The 19,494-nt window shown below is 36.2% G+C and overlaps 1 long non-coding RNA gene across 3 annotated transcripts in view; it reads left to right on the forward strand.

Moving 5' to 3' along the window:
• Positions 1 to 19,494, forward strand: part of LOC108352970 (uncharacterized) — a 121,250-nt gene that overhangs the window by 52,315 nt on the left and 49,441 nt on the right. The window contains exons 3-4 of one of the 3 annotated variants that reach the window (XR_001841440.3): positions 1,748 to 1,833; positions 3,654 to 5,828. The exons of 1 other annotated variant lie outside the window; for it this stretch is intronic. This is a non-coding gene — a long non-coding RNA (uncharacterized LOC108352970). Of the gene's footprint in view, positions 1 to 1,747; positions 1,834 to 3,653; positions 5,829 to 19,494 lie in introns of those variants that run through there. One more of the 3 variants, XR_010058011.1, reaches the window with a different exon arrangement.

A 19,494-nucleotide genomic window follows, 5' to 3' on the forward strand; every position in this document is an offset into this window, starting at 1 on the left:
TAGAGGCACCCCCCCAACCAGTAATAACTAACCAATAATTATCTCATGTGTAAGGAAAGCTAATTCAATTTAAATATATCAAATTTTATTTTCAATATAGATAAAGGTAGATTAAGAAACACACATTTTAAACTTTTCCCCCCGCAAAATTATAATATTGGAACCAATGGAACCAATAGAAAATTGAATTGAATATAGTGTTTGCTTGAAAACTGGAAGCCTACAAGAAATGGTCACATTAGACTTTAAAAGTTATCACTATTCATAAATATGAACAGCATTGTCAGGAATACCAAACCACACACACACACACACACACACACATGCACACACTCTAAAAAAATGGCATCATAAATATGAACAGCATTGTCAGGAAAAGTTATCACTATTAGAGAATGACTATTCTTAATATACCTTATAGCATCTCTTTGTCAGAGGAATGATCAACTCATGTTAAATCTCAATAACAAGAAAACACTTTTATACTCTTTAAAATAGAACAAAAAGTCATGTTTTTCTTTCTCATTCTTTCAGTAACATTGAACTCACTGCTAAATGATTTTAGACGACTTGAGTTAAATGTCATCTGTATTTACATATAGATCATATGATCATTTCTGTTTTCATCAATACTTACTTGATGTAATGTATGAATAGATGCAAAAATCAGGAAATGAAATATATAAGAACACAATGTGATCACAGTTATGCAAAGGAATGAAAAGAAGAAGACAGAGTCCTGTGTGTTTTGACTTACAAGACTCTGCTTCCTGTCTGGAATTCAGGCTGTGAGGCCATGTTAGCTTTCAGCTGAGCAATTATTCACTCCAGGGGGTGTCTCCACCTGGGGTCAGACCCTGCTGTGTGCACAAAGAGAATCCCTGTAGAAATTTTTCTTTTAAGAAGTTTTCATCTACTTTTTAAGTGGGAAAAAGCAACAACAGAAACTGAAATGAAATAAAACAAAAACTCATGAAGTTATCCTAAGAGGATTTTCAATAAAAATGTTTACTTTAGTGATGATGATGATGATGATGATATGATGATGATGATGATATGATGATGATGGTTTCTTGTGAGAAAGAACATTTAAAATTAATACTTTTCCAAATTGGTGATGATCTTGTTCTATTTACTTTATTTATTTTATATTTATGAATAAAATATATAAAACTCTTCTTAAATGCATTAGAAAAATAAATTAAATAAATAAACTGCAGTACGGTCCTGGATGCTCAAAATAATATAATTTTTAAAAGGTTCAACTTAAATACTACATTAAAATCTAAACAATGCATTCTGAAATGTCAGTAGAATGCATGTGATTAATACAACTTTCTTATAACAAAACATATTTAAAGGATTAATAAAACTTGAAGATGTGGTGCATTAATTCTTAAGCATGCCCCCTGCAATATATGATATTGGTCATTTAATTATGATGATTATTATTAATGATAACTTATTGTGAACACACAAAAGATCATTAAAACAGAATTATCCTTGTTCTTTCATTTTTGCAAACTTGCTGTTTACTGAAAGTGTCTACTGGGAAAATCAAATGGATATTGTAGTCAAATTCTTGATTTTTGTTCTAATGCTAGTATATATTCCTCATAGCATAGATTCATTTTCAGTTAGATTTCAGTATTGCCTAAGAGTTGATGAGTGGGCGTTAGCAACAAATAGGTAATTTAGGACAGACAATTGATAACTTTTGTTTCTTGGGCTTTGCTATGGTCACTAGGGTTCCATCTGCTAGAGGATTGATTTCTTATGTTGTGATGGTGGGAAGTGCTGTCAACAGAAGATGTCTCAGGAAAATGTCCTCAGGTAACCAGTGCGGTCTTGGATGATTGTTGGACCCTTGGCATTTTCTCTGCTTCCATTGTTTCTTTTCTCACAAGGTGAATTTAATTCACTACTTCTGTCTTATGAGCCACCCAAACTATCAGAATTTTTTATATCGAAGAGGGAATTAGAAGTCAAAATGTAAACTGAAGTTTTCTCTTAATGAATTTATTCTTTCAAGCATTTTATTACATTGAAGCAGAGCTGGGTAACACACATTTTGCACCTTGATTTTTGTTAAGCCAGATACTCTAAACATGGCACAAGGATGCCACAGACCACAGCTTGTGGTCAAATACTCTCAGGCAAGAATGTGCTATTTCCACACAGGATTTGTTACCTAGAGATGACTATTGTCTTTATAGACAAGCCCACAGAACTCATAAAAGGATCGATTCATCCATATATAAAAGTATACACCATAAGGGTCCTTATTCATTTGCAAGTAATATTTTATACAAACTCACCACTTACCCAAGACCTTATCTCCATCTCTCATTCAGCTATATGTGAGGTTTAAGGGGGAGACTTAATGTGGACCAGAGCTTTATAGATGGTTAAGTAATTTGAGGTCAAATGCTTGGCATTTACCAACACAATTAAGTGCTGTCTGCAGCTTGGTGGGTTTGTTTCCTTTTTCTCTTCCATTTCCTTCATCTACCGATCTAAGGTTCATTACATATAGTCTTACAGCACAGTTATCTTTATGATCTTAAAGCCATAAGGACATTTGTTGTCTTCATCACCATACTTGCTTCTAATCAACATGAATTGCAACAAAAACAATGATGGATACTTAATTTTTTTCAAAACATTATTGTACATACTCCAGACATATATGATAGAATAAGTCACTATTAAATAGATATTCATAAAGATCTCCATATTTCATTCTGTATATATATTCCTAAAATTAGATAATGGCATGCTCATGTTCATTAAACATGAATGAAATTAGACAAAAACAGACTTAAATACATGTATCCATCAACGTTATGAGAAATATTTAATTGTTCATATGCTAGAGAAAGCCAGTTAAAAATAATAGAATACTCTTATCAATGGGGCCAGTATAAAAGAAGTATAACCCTTCCCATTAAGTTGTGTTTTCTCTGTTGCTTTAAAAGTATCAATATAAACAGTTTCAGAGTTTTAAATTTAGGATACCTGATATTAACAGGTCCAGGGGGCAATTATTTTCAGTCAGGAAGTTATTAAAAATGTGATAGCTTATATATTTACTCAAACTTGTATTATGATTGATAATTCACTTAATTAGTCACTCATCGCATCTATCCTGAATCCCACATTTTCAACAAAAATAACTAGTTCTTTGAAATATATGTCATTCGCTTTGTGATGAGTAATATATGAGTTTGCACTTCCAGCAACATATGAGTTTCCCTTCACATTGTCATTAGAATGAGGTGTTGCTTTCTTGGCAATGGTAGCACAAAGCTTCCAGGAGTAACCACCAATGACTTCTTTGAATTAAGTCCAAGCTCCAAAATAGAATCCACACCCAAACTGCTTTGATGAGAAATAATCTGAAACTAAATAGTCCAGGATTCTAGGGTACAAACATATCATTCTGGTTTTAATGAGGAAAAGATGTTCTAGAAAAATTACTCCTAATTATATCCTGCTAGTCTCACAGATCAGTGCTCTGTATAGCTATCAACACAAAAACTTCCTCCTGCACTGGATGAAGTCAAGTCCCACAGTCTATTATGCAGAGAACAAGAGATCTTAGAACACCTGATAATAATGGAATGTCTCCATTATCTGATGTCTCCTTTCAGAGCTAAGGAAAACCAGCAGAAGAGGAGGCAGGAAAACTGGAAGGACTAGATTGGATGGAGGACATCAAGAAAACAAATCCTTCTAAGTCAACATGAACAAAGCTTGTGTAAATTCACAGAGGTGGAAACAGCATGCACAATGCTTACATAGGTCTGCACCTGGTCCTCTGCAATTATATTATAAGTTTCAGTTTAGTGTTTTTATGAAGTCCCTGAGTGTGTGAATGTGTAATCTCTGATACTTCTGCCTTTGCTTGATCTCTTCTCTTTGTTTACCATGTCCAACCTAAATGTGATAATTTTGTTTCATCTTATATTTTATTGTGTTTTACTTTCTAAAAACACGAATGAATGAATTAATGAATGTGTGAATGAAAAACTAGCCACTAGTGAATTAAAATTCGTGAGTGAACTATCACTTATACCTGCTGGGAGAAGGAAAGTCAGTTTTCCTCAATGGAGTAACACATCGGGTGTATCAACAACTCCAGTGCAGGTCTCATAGTTCAGTTGTTGACCAGCATAAAATGGTCTCCAAAGAATTTATGTGTATGTGTTTATTTGGTTACAACTTGATTTTAATTTTCTTTTAAGGTGTGATTTTATTTTGTTTTCTTGGTTTGGGGGATTTTTCTATTGTATTGGGTTTTTGTTTGTTTATCCAGAAGGAACTTACAGTACAGCAGGAAGGGAGAGGATCTTGAAGGACTTGGGGAGTTTTAGAATATGATCAAAATATACTTAATTTATGTAAATAAAACCTTAAATGTAGATGCAGAGTGTGGGCAGAACAAAATAAAGAGGAAAAGGAAAATAATGTTTCATATGATTTCTTTTAAGTTTTTATAAGATTACTCAATTTTAATCAGAAGACTTACATAATCTAAACAGTAGGTTTTATTGTAGCATTTCTTAGAAGAAACACCCATGGTTCCATAATGCATTTTAAAAATAGGTTTCTTGTGTTCTCTTCTGCTGGAAACAGCGTTTGCATAAACCAAAATTAAGTTAATAATGCATACCTTCTCAAAAATCTTACTGTATCTAAATGAAATGACTCACTGGCCTTATCTCTCTTCTCACAGATATAGTAAGCATAAGTACGGATAGTGGGATAGATAGTTTCATTCTCACAAATGTGCGGTTTATTATTATTATATCTTTGGGATAGAAATTAGAAAGCAAAAAGATCTAACTATAAGAAAGCTTACATACTACCAAACTGCAATGGTTGATCTTCCAGAATATTCTAGTTCCCAAACGTAGTACTTAGGATTTGGTTAAGGGTCTAATACAATTTGCTATGTCCTATTCTGATTCCTACTAAAAGGACAAATTACGATGTCCCATCCTCACATATAGTTCCATCAATTAAAATTATGGTTTGTTGCTTACAATGCCTAAGTTCATAGGAAACAATTCCATGCAAATATTTTAAACAGACTAGAAAGTTCCATGCTGGCATTATTGATCCCTGCACGGCTGGTGTCTTTTATCCTTGTGTCTGGAGTGTTTCTTTTAATGTTCTGATTTTCTACCTGCAGAGATATGTAATTATTTCTAATTTCCTGAAATTTATGTTTTTTCCAAATGCTTAAATATTACCAGGAGTTTGTTTTCTTAGTTAATGATTTTTTTAAATTATTATTATATTTTTAATGACAAAGGAAAGGGCACGAGGAAAAAAAACAATGTGGAATAAGCAAACTGTAGACATTTGTTCTTCCTTCTCTATTTGCTTTTGGGAGAGTATCTCACATGTAGCTGGGGATGGTTTGAACTTGCAGACTCCTTCTACATTAAGCTCCTTAGTGTTAGCATTACACAGCAAACTATGCTGCCTAGAAACTTTTCACTACATGTGTAGTTCAAGACTATGTGATCCTAACCTTCGAGCCAGGGAAGAAGGCTAGCAGGATAAAGTCACTGCTAAAAGGAACCATAAACAAATGGGACATACTTTAACCACTGGTTCACAGGTTGACAGGCAAGCTGAAACTAGTAAGCTCAGACGAACATTCTGGCATATACAGATACCTCACAAGTGTGTGCAGAGAAAAGCAGGTTGACACCCAGACCTTCCAAAGACAGGGACCCAAAGAGAGGATGGTAATTTCAGGAGACAGCAATAACAAAGCCATTCGCCTCTCACCTGAAAACCACAATTATATAAAAAAAATTTTTTCAGAAGACTATTGCTTCACAGAAATAGTTTAAAATAGTTTATACTATGTCAGTCACCTTTAACTGACTAGCATTTCCGTACATATCTATTGTTAGGCATCTAAGGCCCACTCAGGATATATATATATATATATATATATATATATATATATATATATATATATATATCTCAACAACATGTTGTGTAAACTTTGGTTGGCCTTAGGGCTTTCTGTTTACCCTTCGTATGTGTGTATGCTTCATGAAATCTAATATCTTCTTTGAAAAAACATACAATTTTATTAAAGTTGTTAAAATGCATTCCTTAAATTGGAGTGAGTTTTCCACATCTGAATAAACCCAAGAAGCTGTTAGAAGAACATCTAATGGCTACAGGTTGTTGCAGGTGAACTTATTGATTGATTGATTGATTGTTTTTACACTCCAGATTTTATTCCCCTCCCGCTCTGCCCTCCAACTGTTCCACATCCCATACCTCTTCACAGCCCACCTTACCTCCACAAGGATAGCCCCACTGGCACCCAACCCACAAGACCTCTAAACTCCCTGGGGCCTCCAGTCTCTTAAGGATTAGGTGCATCTTCTCTGACTGAACCCAGACCCAGGAGTCCTCTGATGTAAATGTGTTGGTGACCTCATATCAGCTGGTGTATGATGCCTGGTTGGTGGTCCAGTGTCTGAGAAATCTTGGAGGTTCAGGTTAAATTGAGAATGTTGTTAATCCTATAGGGTCGCCCTCCTCCTCAGCTTTCAACCAGAGGGGTTAGAAGCTTCTGATAATTGGTTGGTTACAAATATCTGCATCTGTCTCTTTTGGCTGCTTGTTGGGTCTTATGGAGGAAGTCATAATAGGTCCCTTTTTGTGAGCTCTCCATAGCCTCAGTAGTAGTGTGAGGCCTTGGGGCCTCCTCTGGAGCTAGATCCCACTTTGGGCCTGTCCCTGAACCTTTCTTTTCCTCAGGCTCTTCTCCATTTCTATCCCATTTCAGATAGTAACAATTATGGGTAAGAGTTTTAACTGTGGAATAACAAGCCCATCCCTCACTTGATGCCCTGTCTTTCTGCTGGAGGTAGGCTCTCCAAGTTCCCTCTCCCCACTGTAGGGTATTTCATCTAGGGTTCCCCCCTCTTTGAATCCTGAGAGTCTCTCACCTCCCAGGTCTCTGGTACATTCTAGAGGGTCCTCCCAAACTTTACTTTCCAAGGTTGCCTGTTTCCATCCTTTCTGCTGGCCCCCTGGGCTTCATAGTTCTTTTCCTCCACCCAATCCCAGACCATGTTCCATGTTCCCCTCTCCCCACACCCTCATTCCTTTCACATCCAGGTCCCTCTCTCCCTCCCCCATTGTGGTTACCTTCTTCTTTTTCCCAAGTGGAACTGAGGTGTCCTTCAGCTTGTTGACCTTTTTGAGTTCTGTGGACTGTGTCTTCGGTATCCTGCACTTTTTTTTATTGGCTCTTGTCCAATGAGTAGTGAGTACATACCATGTATGTCATTTGGGTCTGAGTTACCTCACTCAGGATGACATTTTCTATTTCCATCCATTTGCTTAAAAAACTCAGAATGTCCTCATTTTTCATAGCTGAGTAGTATTCCATTGTGTAAATCAAACCACATTTTCTATATCCATTTTTCTGTTATGGGGCATCTGGCTGGTGCCAGCTTCTGGCTATCACAAATAAGGCCACTATGAATTTAGTGAAACATGTCTGGCTGTGGTTTGGTGGTCATCTTTTGGGTATATTCCCAAGAGTGGTATTTCTGGGTCTTCAAGTAGATTTAGTTTCAATTTTCTGAGGAACCTCTAAATTTTTTTCCAGAGTGGTTATACCAGTTTGCATTCCACCAGTAATGGAGGAGTGTTCCTCTTTCTCCACATCCTCACCAACATATGTTGTCACCTGAGGTTTCAATAGCCTTTCTGATTGGTGTAAGGTAGAATTTCAGGGTTATTTTGATTTGCATTTCTCTGGTCACTAAGAACTTTGAACATTTCTTTAGGTGCTTCTCAGCCATTCGAGATTCCTCTGATGTGAATCAATATAGTTCTATGCACCGTTTTTTGATTGGGTTGTTTAGTGTTTTAGTGGTTAGCTTCTTAATTTCTTTATATATTTTAGATATTAGTCCTTTATCAGATGTGGGGTTAGTAAAGTTTTTTCCCCTATCTGCAGGTTGCTGATTTGTTATATTGACTGTGTCCTTTGCATTAGTTTCTTAGTTTCATGAGGTCCCATTTATCAATTATTGTAGAGCATGAGCCATTAGGGCTCGGTTTAGGATATTTTCCCCTGTGCCAATGAGTTCAAGGCTCTTTCCCAGTTATTCTTTTATTAGATTCAGCGTATCTGGTTTTATGTTGAGGTCCTTGATCCACATGGACTTGAGCTTTGTGCAAGGTGACAAATATGGTCCTATTTTCACTTTTCTACATACAGACATCCAGTTAGACCAGCACCATTTATTGAAGATGCTTTCTTTTTCCATTATATACTTTTGGCTTCCTTTTCAGAGATCTAGTGTGTGTAAGTGAATGATTTTATTTCTGGGTCTTCAGTTCTATTCCATTGATCAACATGTCTGTCTCTTTACTAATACCATGCAGGTTTTTTTTCACTAATGTTCTGTAATAAAGCATTAGTTCAGGGATAGTGATTCGTTTTCACTATTCTGTTTTTTTTTTTTTTTTTTTTTTTTTTTTTTTTTTTTTGCCTTTCCAGATGAATTTGAGAATTGCTTTTTCCAAGTCTTTGAAGAATAGTGGTAGAATTTTGATGGGGATTCCAGTGAATCTGTAGATTGCCTTTGCCAGGCTAGCCATTGTTACTATGTTAATTTTGCCAATCCATGTGCATGGGGATATCTCCATTTTCTGAGATCTTCTTCAATTTCTTTATTGAGAGACTTCAAGTTATTTTCACACAGATCTTTCACTTGTTTGGTTAGACTCACCCCAAGATTTTATATTATTTGTGGCTATTCTGAAAGGAGTTGTTTCCCTAATTTCTTTCTCAGCCTGTTTTTGTCTTGTATAAAGGAAGACTGCTGATGAACTTGAGTTAATTTTATATCTGGCCACTTTGCTGAAGTCATTTATCAGTTTGAGAAGTTCTCTGGTAGAAATTTTGGGTTCGTTTATGTATGCTATCGTATCATCTACAAATACTGATATCTTCATGTCTTCTTGGCCAATTTGAATCCCCTGGATCTCTGTTTGTTGTCTCATTGTTCTAGCTAGCACTTCAGATATTATATGGGATAGATATGGGAAGAGTGGTCATCCTTGTCTTGTCCCTAATTTATTGGGATTGTTTCAATTGTCTTTCGTTTTAACTTGATATTGGCTGTTGGTTTCAGTAAATTGCCTTCATTATGTTTAGGTATAGGCCTTAGATTCCTGACTTCTCCAATACTTTTAACCTGAAGTGGTGTTGTATTTTGTCAAATGCTTTTGTTACATCTAAGAAAATGTTCATGTGATTTTTTTTTCTCTTTGATTTTGTTTATATGGTATATTATGCTAATGGATTTTCATGAATTGAACCAGCCTTGCATCATTGGGATGGAGCCTACTTGATCCTTGATCTTGGCAAATGATGGTTTTGATGTGTTTTTGGATTCAGTTTACAAGAATTTTATTGATTATTTTTGCATCCATATTCACAAGGGAGATTGGTCTGAAGTTCTTTTTCTTGGTTAGGTCCTTGTGTGGTTTAGGTATCAAAGTAGTTGTGGTTTCAGATTTTATTTTCCTTACAATTCCATCTGTTGGGAAATTAACAAGAGAAGCATCAGGAAATCAACTGTTAATGAATTATTATGTTATTTCAATATAAATGAAATATGCACTTTAAGAACCCATAAAATTTTTAAATTTATCTTCTTATGTTTTGCTTTTAAGTTCTTTGCATCAACATAGCTCACTCCTTTCTAGGTTGGGGCCTCATTATTGGCTGTACGACTTGTTATCAATGTGTAAAGGAATTTCCTAACCATTGTTACCAGTGGGGAATGAAAATGTTTCCTTAAAAAGTGACAACAAAACCACTATCACAAAACCAATTAGCATTGAATACCCCCAAGATATTATGTATACGTATAAGACCCAGAAAGTCAAAAAGTTCATGTAACTCAAATTTAGAGTGGGTTTTTAAGATATGTAGTGAAACACTGAAATGTATAAGAGATATAAGTGTTACATTATCCAGGGTATGTTCTCCTTGTTCACTCATGCAGAATTCCACTGTTTACATAACTGCAAATGGACTACATTATAACTCTCTATGACCATGTACCCCATGTTGAGAACTATTTTCTCTGTTTTGCAATTTAGAAATTAGCCTGGTGCATCAGAGATGGCATGAGTGAGGGAATGGACAGTGTGAATTGATTCATTTAAGTTTACATTAGTTTTGCTTAGAAAGTGTACATAAATACATAAATACTTTTTACTCTATACATATATGTTGTAATCCTGTCTCAATAAGATTACCTATATGTTGTAATCCTGTGTTGAGATTCTTACCTGTTTTCAATGCAAATTCATATTTTTACGCATGTACTCTTATGTAACAGAATATTGAACCCACTCAGATTTTAATTGACAAGGCCATCACAAGTGCTGTGACAGAAACTTGGAAACAGCCATTGCTGTAAAATTCAAACTGCTCACTTGTGGTTGGAGATGGGTTATTAAAAACCTAGACATTTTCGTCTGTCTCACTTCAGGTCACCTTCTTACTTCTAACATAGAAGTATGTTAATCACTCAAAGATATTTGGAAATCAAAGGGGCACATACAAGAGCAACAGAAAACATCTTCTGTGACTTAGCTTTGTGTCATTTGATTTTACAGTGTTTTCCACATCGTTAATAAATGCCTAAAAGTCTCTAGTCACCATTCTTTTTTTATAGGACATTTTATGTATTTAGAATTTAAGAGCTATCCCTTTTCCTACTTACCCCCTCTCCCATACCCCTCCCCCTGCTTCTATGAAGATACTCCTCCTCCCACCCACTCACTCCCAAGTCAACACCCTGTCATTCAAACACTCTGAGGAAAAAAGCCTTCTTCACAGGACCAAGGGTGAAGCCAGACAATGCCATCCTTTTAATATTCAGTCAGCTTGGATACCTAGGAAGAGAAAAGTCTTAGTGTATAGAATACCCCTCCTAAAATACTTCTGCAAAATAAGGTAATCATCTATTTAAAAAAATCATCACACGGGAGTATGGTGATCATCTCCCAAGAACAAGCTTGAAATCTAAAGCAATAAGAACTTTTTCAAACTCTTGAAAAGAACAACAAAGAATACCTTCTTCTGGGCTGCTTAATTATGCACATTTCATAATCACAATACACCCATTACTCCTCTATTTAAAGGAGACCCTTAAGTCACTATCCTGAAAATGAACTTGGGTTGCTGTACACTTTTATTTGTATCTATTTCAGATGAATATTAATTAAGTCTCTTTTCATTAAATCTTTTTTCTCTGCTTTCCATGTTTTTTTTCCCCTCTTTAGCATGTCCTCGGGTGAATAACTTAGTTGGGCCTATCAATACTGCTAGAACTGAGAGTTTTGTACTAAAGCAGGGGTTACTATATTACTGGGTAGATGCTATTAAATCCTACCCATCATTTGACTGCTGCAGAAGTCAAAAATTCATAACAATTTAAGAATGTCAGGTTTTTGGACTTTTGCTTACTGGATTGCATACTGAGTAATAAAGCAACTTGTAGAACTACTATATCTTTCTCTGTTGGTAGCTGTTTTTATTTCAGCAAAAAATGTTTTGTGTTTTACTGTTTCTAACAATCTAGTCTTCACTGTAAGCTAAGCTATCTGCAAACAAAGTGATCATTCAAAGAATTGAAACAGAAACTCTATTCTATTTTCACTAAATGAAAGAAAGATTGATTATCAGATTTCTAAAGTTTCACACAACTCAAACAGAACAAAACCATGAAAAAAGTGGTAAAGATGAACATGACTGTACAGCGATGCCAGATATCATTATTAAAATAATAAATTATAAATAAAAATTAAGTCATTAATGACTATGCATTTCGTTGAAATTTTTAAAAATGCAAAAATATTTGCATGTAAATATGTGTATATGTATATGAATATATGTTTATACTGTGTGCGTGTGTGTGTGTGTGTGTGTGTGTGTGTGTGTGTGTGTGAGTTCACGCAATGATTTCTCCTTAGTGTTATGTTGGTGGGTTAGTTTTGACTATACGAGCCTTCCAGTAGCTTTTCCCTTTATAAAATAGTTACCTAAAATAATCTCAGAATTTATTTATTATGCCTATGATTTTTTTTACTCAAATGCACTTAAGAAATTTCTTCTGAAAGTCTTCTATCTTAAATAAATATCCATTAATAGTGAGGAAAAAATGGGCGATGTGTACCTCTGTGTACATGTGCCTGGTTGTTCTCTAATCAGCCCTGCCTTGTGCTGTGCCTTCGGTTAATTTTGAAAGGTCTAATCATCTGTTTCCCTATTCTGTGATTTTATTTCCAGTTGAAAATGTTTCTCACTGTTACACCCTGAGGACCTGAGTTTTTATTAGAGATCATTATACTACTGGGGAGGAATCATATCTTAGAAAAGATATGAATGTGGTTTTTTTTCCATCGTTGATTACATTGTATTGTGTTTTATAAAATTAATATCTGTACACCGAGATCAATTAACATTTTTAAAGAAACCATTTCTTGTAAAACAAATTGCCGTGAATTGTCTTGTGAATTCTTTGTCACGGTGATTTATAAATTAAGAAAACACCTATCATGCTTGGCTGAGATGATACTGAAAGTCAGATGGATCCCGTCAGCTTGAATCAGATAAGGAGAACAGGAAATGAAAGTTCTCCTTCAGGTTTTCAAATGTTTCGGGATCATAGTCCCTGTCAGAGATTGATCTAATCGCACAAACTAAAGCCACATGTTTAAGTAGCTAAAAAGAGAAATAATCGTGATGGCAGGGCCTGGAGGATCTGGAATATTGAGCAGGATAGCTCGCTGGCCTTTATCTACAGCCGTGATACCTGAACACAATCTTCAGAATTTCCTTTTTCTATTGAAAAAAACACATGGAATATTCACTTCTATTGGATCAGAAAAAGAAACATCCAAAGAACATAAAACATTTCTCATACTCTATCAGAATTCAATGTGCGAAATAACCTTTGCCCCACAACCCAAGAACAGATGTTTCAGTTTCCAAAACATATAAACAACCTCAGTAAGACAAAGCTTCTATTATACACATATCAAATCCACGAGCATCGCTGAATTACAACTTGCTGCTCCGATTAAAATTTTGAAAGATGCATTATCTTGAGCCATAAAAAGGAAGACTGATGTAATTTTCACCGACTGATGCTGAATGGGCATCTCTATAAAATGAACTGGACATAGACCAACTTATTCTGAGAACGCTTTGATTTACTCACTGGCTTAAGGACAAAGAGAAGCTCTATCCCTTATAGTTAATCGAAAAGAGTACAGCAAATTCAAATGAGGAAAAAATTATATACTCTCTTCACCTGAACTTTGCCACTGTGATATCACGGCTCTGGATGTCAAAGGGGGACAAATTTTTATCTGAGACATTGAAAGGGTTTTTTCCTCAATTATATATGCATTATGTGTTGACTCAGCTTTTATATAAGATTTTGATGTCCGGTATTTATATTTAGCTTACTACGACACATATATAAATGTTGTAAGATACTTTTTTATTTATTTTTCTCTCATATAATACATTCTGACCACAGCCTCGCCTCCTCCGACACCATCCACTGTCCCGCCTTTCCACTTCCGCTCTCCCCCAGAGTCACTCCTCCCTCTCCCTTCAGCAAAGAGCACATCTCCCGGAGATATTAACTGCATACAACATAACAGAGTGCAATAAGACTAAGCACAAAGCCTCATATCAAGTTGAATTGGGCAATCCAACAACAGGATAATGTTCAGGATAGAGTCACGGACACCCCACTCCCATTGTATGGAGTTGCACGAAAACCGCGAGTTAAACAACCATAGCACATATGCGAAGCACTGAACACAGACCTCTGCAGTAGCTTCTGTGATTCCTGCTTCAGCCTCAGGGAGCCACTATAAGCCGCGTAGTCTGTAGTCTGCTTTCACCACCCCTTTGGCTCTTACAATCATTCAGTCCTCCCTTCTCATCTTGCATGACTTTCTCCAAGAGCTGCCTAAAGTTTGGCTGTGGGTCTTTGAGGCTGTTCCTGTCAGCCACTGGAGGGAGTCTCTTTGATGACCTCTGGGCTGAGCACCAATCTATGAGTATAGGAAAATGTACTACTAATCAGTTTATTGACTTTTTATTAACCATTTTATTCTTTTACATTTCATATGATATTCCCCTTCCGGGTTACCCCTCCACAAACTCCCTATCCCATCCCCTCTCTTCTCCCTCCCCGTTGCCTCAGTGTGAGTCTTCCTCCACCCGTTCCCTTACTCTGGCCTCACTGCTCTAGCATCCCTCTATGTTGGAGCATCAAACTTCCACAGGACCAAGGACTTCCCCTCCCATTGGTGTCAGATATGGCCATCCTCTGCTACATATGTATCTGAAGCCATTGATCCCTCTAAGAATATTCTATGGTTGGTGGTTTAGTCTATGGGAGCTCTGGTTGGTCTGGTTAGTTGATATTGTTCTTCCTCTGGGGTCATAAACCCCTTCAGCTCCTTCAGTCCTTCCCCTAGTTCCTCCTTTGGAGTCCACTGGCTCAGTCCAATGTTTATCTTTCAGTATCTGTATCAGTATTTGTCAGGCTCTGGCAGAGTCTCTCAGGGGACAGCGATATCAGGCTCCTGTCAACAAGCGCTTCTTTTTTTTTTTTTTTTTTTGGTTCTTTTTTTCGGAGCTGGGGACCGAACCCAGGGCCTTGCGCTTCCTAGGTAAGCGCTCTACCACTGAGCTAAATCCCCAGCCCCTCAACAAGCGCTTCTTGACATCAGTAATAGTGTCCGGTGACTTTTCTTTCTTGTCATTTGTGTTGGTTCTATCCTAGATCTCGGGGCCAGTCAGCTTCAGGTTCCTTGGGCATCCAGAAAGTGTATTGTATGCGTTCCGTCTGAGATGGTGTGGGCATCAATTTCAACCTGTAATTGGTTGGTCATTCATGGCTCAACAGTTAAAGGCTAGGATCACAACCAAAACTATTGTGAAATTTGATAATCTAATCAGGTATGCAGTCTAAGTCCAGATGAAAAAATGGTATAACTAGGAGCCTTCTGAGCACAGAGAAGTCTGTAATTGTGGGGTCTACTTAAATGTTGTTGCACCATATACCACTCATTGCTGCATAAATTAAATATTCCATAAATGATTGAATATAAATGTGTGGTATAGATTTTAAAGAACTTATCCTTTAATACCTTAAATTGTGAGCTTGTATTTTACCAAATAAAATAGTGATTTAGAGAAAACTTAAAAATTTAGAAAGCATATATATATGAAAATATCTTGTTACAAATGTAAATCAGTGTTACCATTTGTAAGCATACATAAAGGCATCACTGTTTTAAGTACACTGATATTTTCCTTAGATGGTGGCTAAAGGGGAAGCCTTAGAAAAAAATAAAAGTCCTTAGTGTTAACCTTAGATTTTCACTCTGATTGTTCGATAAAATGTTTCACTTTAGTATCACGATGTTCAATGGGAAGGAAAATGCTGACTTCAAACATTATTCAGAAGGACCAATGAGTCATAGCAACAAAAGCTCTCATGCCTAATGAAAGTGCAAAAGCAAATGGCTTTTCCTGTTTCAACTGCATAAAACCCCAATAAAAATGCTCATAATTACAAATATTTAAATATTTCATACAGGCCCGAAAAGTAAAATAAATTAATATTGAAAATATTTCTATATTGAAGCATAATAGAACATAGATAATTAAAATAAGGGTCTAGAATGTTTTAACTGCTTTTACATTCACTTTATATTTAACATTCATTATTAATAATAAAAATAAATTTCTAAGTTTGTGTAGCACTCCTCCCCATGAATTTTTTGTTTGCTCCTAGTTTTGCTTGTTGTGGTTTATATTTGTCCTTTGGTTGAAGATAGAGGCTTTGCTCATTCAGTATATCCTGATTATAGCTTCCCCTCCCTGTTCTTCTCCCAGCTCATCCCCACCTTCCCTCCCATCCAGCTCCAATTTAATCTCTGATTTAAAAAGAAAGAGACAACAACCAAGCATGACAAAATAAAAAACAGTAAGACAAAAATCATTGTATGAATCCTGGCAAAGCAAATATAATAGAAGGAAAAGAATCTAAACAACAGCCACAAGAACCAGTCATCCAACAGTTCACACACTCAGGAATCACACAAAAATATTAAGCTCAAAACTGTATTACATATTCAGAGGACCTTGTACAGAACCATGTAACACATTGCCTATAACTGGGAATGCATGCTATTAAGTAGTTTTGCTATCAAGTGTTGTTTTAAAATTCCCCATTTTTCCTTTTACTGGAAATAATTTTTAGCACATAATACATCCTATAATCCCTTGCTATATTCCTTCTAACTCTCTCTTACTTTCCCTTGAATCTATATTCAAAAACAAATGGGATTCTGAGTCCTTATAATAGCATTGCATTGTGTGTGTGTGTGTGTGTGTGTGTGTGTGTGTGTGTGTGTGTGTGAAAATGTATATATTAGAATAGGATAAAATAAATAGTAACAGAAGATCTCAAGAAAAGACTCAAGAAATTGTTATGGACATAAACATAAAGACCCACCCATTTTCATACTCAGGGAAATATGAAGTAGAATTGGTATTATGTACTCAAAAGATCTATAGTATAAAAAGAAAGAAAATGTAGATAAAAAGAAATAGAAACAAAAATATGAGGTTAAAATAAGAAAGAAAAGGAGAGAGAGAGAGAGAGAGAGAGAGAGAGAGAGAGAGAGAGAGAGAGAGAACTGACACAATTATATGAGAAAAGAAACTTTTAAAAAGGTCTTTGAGTTCCTTTGCTCTAAGGATTATGTTATAGTTTCTTTCCCCACTGAGACTCCCTTGGCAAAAGTATGCCTCTCTCTCTCTCTCTCTCTCTCTCTCTCTCTCTCTCTCTCTCTCCCTCCCTCCCTCCCTCCCTCCTTCCCTCTCTCCCTCTCTCTCTCTCTCTCTCTCTGTGTGTGTGTGTGTGTGTGTGTGTGTGTGTGTGTGTGATTGGATAATTGGTTATCAATATGAGGTAGCTTCTAGGATAAGGATGGGGCATGTGTCCATTTTTCTTTCAGTTCTTTTTTCTTTCCACATGGAGAGGTTTAATGGGAAAAGAAGAGGAGAGGAGAGGAAAGGCCAGTCCCTGAGCATGTCGGGAGAAGGGGGAGGATGGGGAGAGAAGGGACAGGGACAAAGAGGGCACCAGAAGAAGAGCAAGAAAGAGCAAGGGCTTTCTTTCAGCTCTTGGCTCCCATTTGATACAAACCTATGGAGGTCTTGTGCACACTTTCTCTGTCTCTGTGAGTTCATAGGAACATTGTCCTGTTGATTTAGACAATCATGCTTCCTTGGTGACTACCATCACCTTTGATTCTTACACTTTTTCTGCTTCCCCTTACACTTTTTCTGCTTCCCCTTTCTGATAGTTTGCTGAGCCTTCAGGAGACAGGTTAATGAAGATATTCTGCTCAAGTCAGAGTATTCAGAGGTTTCTCACTCTGTGTTTATTTTATGCCTATGGGTTTCTGTTATTTGTTCTCCTCTGCTACCAGAGAGAGTTTCTCTGAAAACGACTGAGCAAAGCACTAATCCTTTAATATATATTTACATGTCATTAGGAGTCATTTTATTGCTTTCTTTTAGTAGAATGACAGAATTTGGCTTTACCTTATGTCCTGAGGCTGTGTAGCCTCAGGATCAAAACAGTCTATTCTGCAACTTACTTCCCTGTACAAAAGTTGTTTGCACAGAGTAGTGAAGATTCTATGTAGAAACCAGTTGACTTCTCCTTGTTGAATATGTAGGTGCTGTCTTAAGCAAACAAAAATCTTGCCAACAGTTTGAGGAGAACAAACTATAGTATGGGAAACAGAATGTGTTTTGGGGTGGGGGAAGGGTTGTTGCATGAAGCCCCATTGGTCAACAAGTAAAATAGATGAATCCCAATCTGGATAAAGAAGCTTCATTTTGGAGAAAATAGATGACTAGTTCTCTCTCTCTCTCTCTCTCTCTCTCTCTCTCTCTCTCTCTCTCTCTCTCTCTCTCTCCTTATTATTTAATTATTTAATTGAGATCTCTATGCTATATGTTTTGATATTAGAAAGAGTCCACTCTATTATGTTTTTACAGTAACCCTCAAATGGTACTTAATTTAGATGTCTCTTCCCATATTTCCTCTCTCCTCTGCACCTTCATTCCTCCTGTTGACTTAGTCTTCATGTCCACTCCCACACTCATCCATCTATAACTATGTATTAGTTCTATCTTTTTGGGAGGTATCTATTTATTTCCCTAGGCACTTACTAAGTGTTCAGTCTATGTGAGTCTGTGGATTGTAGATGGACTATAGCCAATATCCTAAGTAAGTGAATATATTTCATATTTGTCCTCCTGAGGGTGGGCTGCCTCACTCAAGATATTCTTTCTAGTTTTAAAAATATGCCTGAAATTTTTATTTTTTAAATGGCTGAGCAATATTCTATTCTCTAAATGTACATTTTCTTTAACTATTAATCTGTTGAGAAAGATCAACATTGTTTCTAGTTTCTGTCTTCTATAAATAAAAGAGCGATGGGTATGGTTGAGTGTCTCTGGGTTCATGAAAAACTTCTTTGGTTATATTACCAGGAGTAATAGCCACACAGATTTCCATAGTGGCTGTATGACTTCTTAATAACAACAGCAATGGAAAAATATTCCTCTAACTCTACATCCTCCCAATATGAGCAGTCAGTTGTTTTCACATTCTTACTCCTTCTGACAGGAAAGATAAAAAATAAAAAAACAACGTAGTTTGATTTCCAATTTATTGAGGAGTAAGGATTTTGAACATTGCTCTAAACTCTTCTCTGCCATTTGTTTTTCATCATCTACTGAGAACGCGCATAGATCTAGACACCATTTTTAGTTGGGTTAATTGTTTTCTTGATCTCTGATTTCTTGTGTTCCTTACATATTTTGGATATTAGCCTTCTATTAGATGTTTAGATGTGGAAAAAATAATTTCTCATGTTGTAGACTACTTTTATTTTGTCTGAGCGAATGTGTCCTTTTCCTTGCAGAAGATTTCCCGTTTTAAGAGTCCTAATCTTTAATGGTCGATCTTAGTCCCTATGCTAATGGTCTTCTGTTCAGGAAATCGTTTTCTGTGCCAACAAGCACAAGAGTATTCTGCATTTTGTTTTATCACATTCAGGGTATCTGATTTCAGTTGAAGGCTTCAATCCTTTTGGAATCAAGATTGGTGCAGAGAAAAAGTATGGACCTATTTTTATTCTCTTGCATATAGACATCCATTTTGACAATCACCAGTTGTTGAAGACACTGTTTTACTAGTGTATATTTATGGCTTCTTTATAAAACTCAGGTGTGCATAGATTTGTGGATTTAAGCCTGAATCTCTCCAGGTCGAATCCATTGATCAACATATCTTTTTG

The sequence above is a fragment of the Rattus norvegicus genome, chromosome 15 (assembly GCF_036323735.1).
Source record: "Rattus norvegicus strain BN/NHsdMcwi chromosome 15, GRCr8, whole genome shotgun sequence".
Lineage (NCBI taxonomy): Eukaryota > Metazoa > Chordata > Mammalia > Rodentia > Muridae > Rattus > Rattus norvegicus.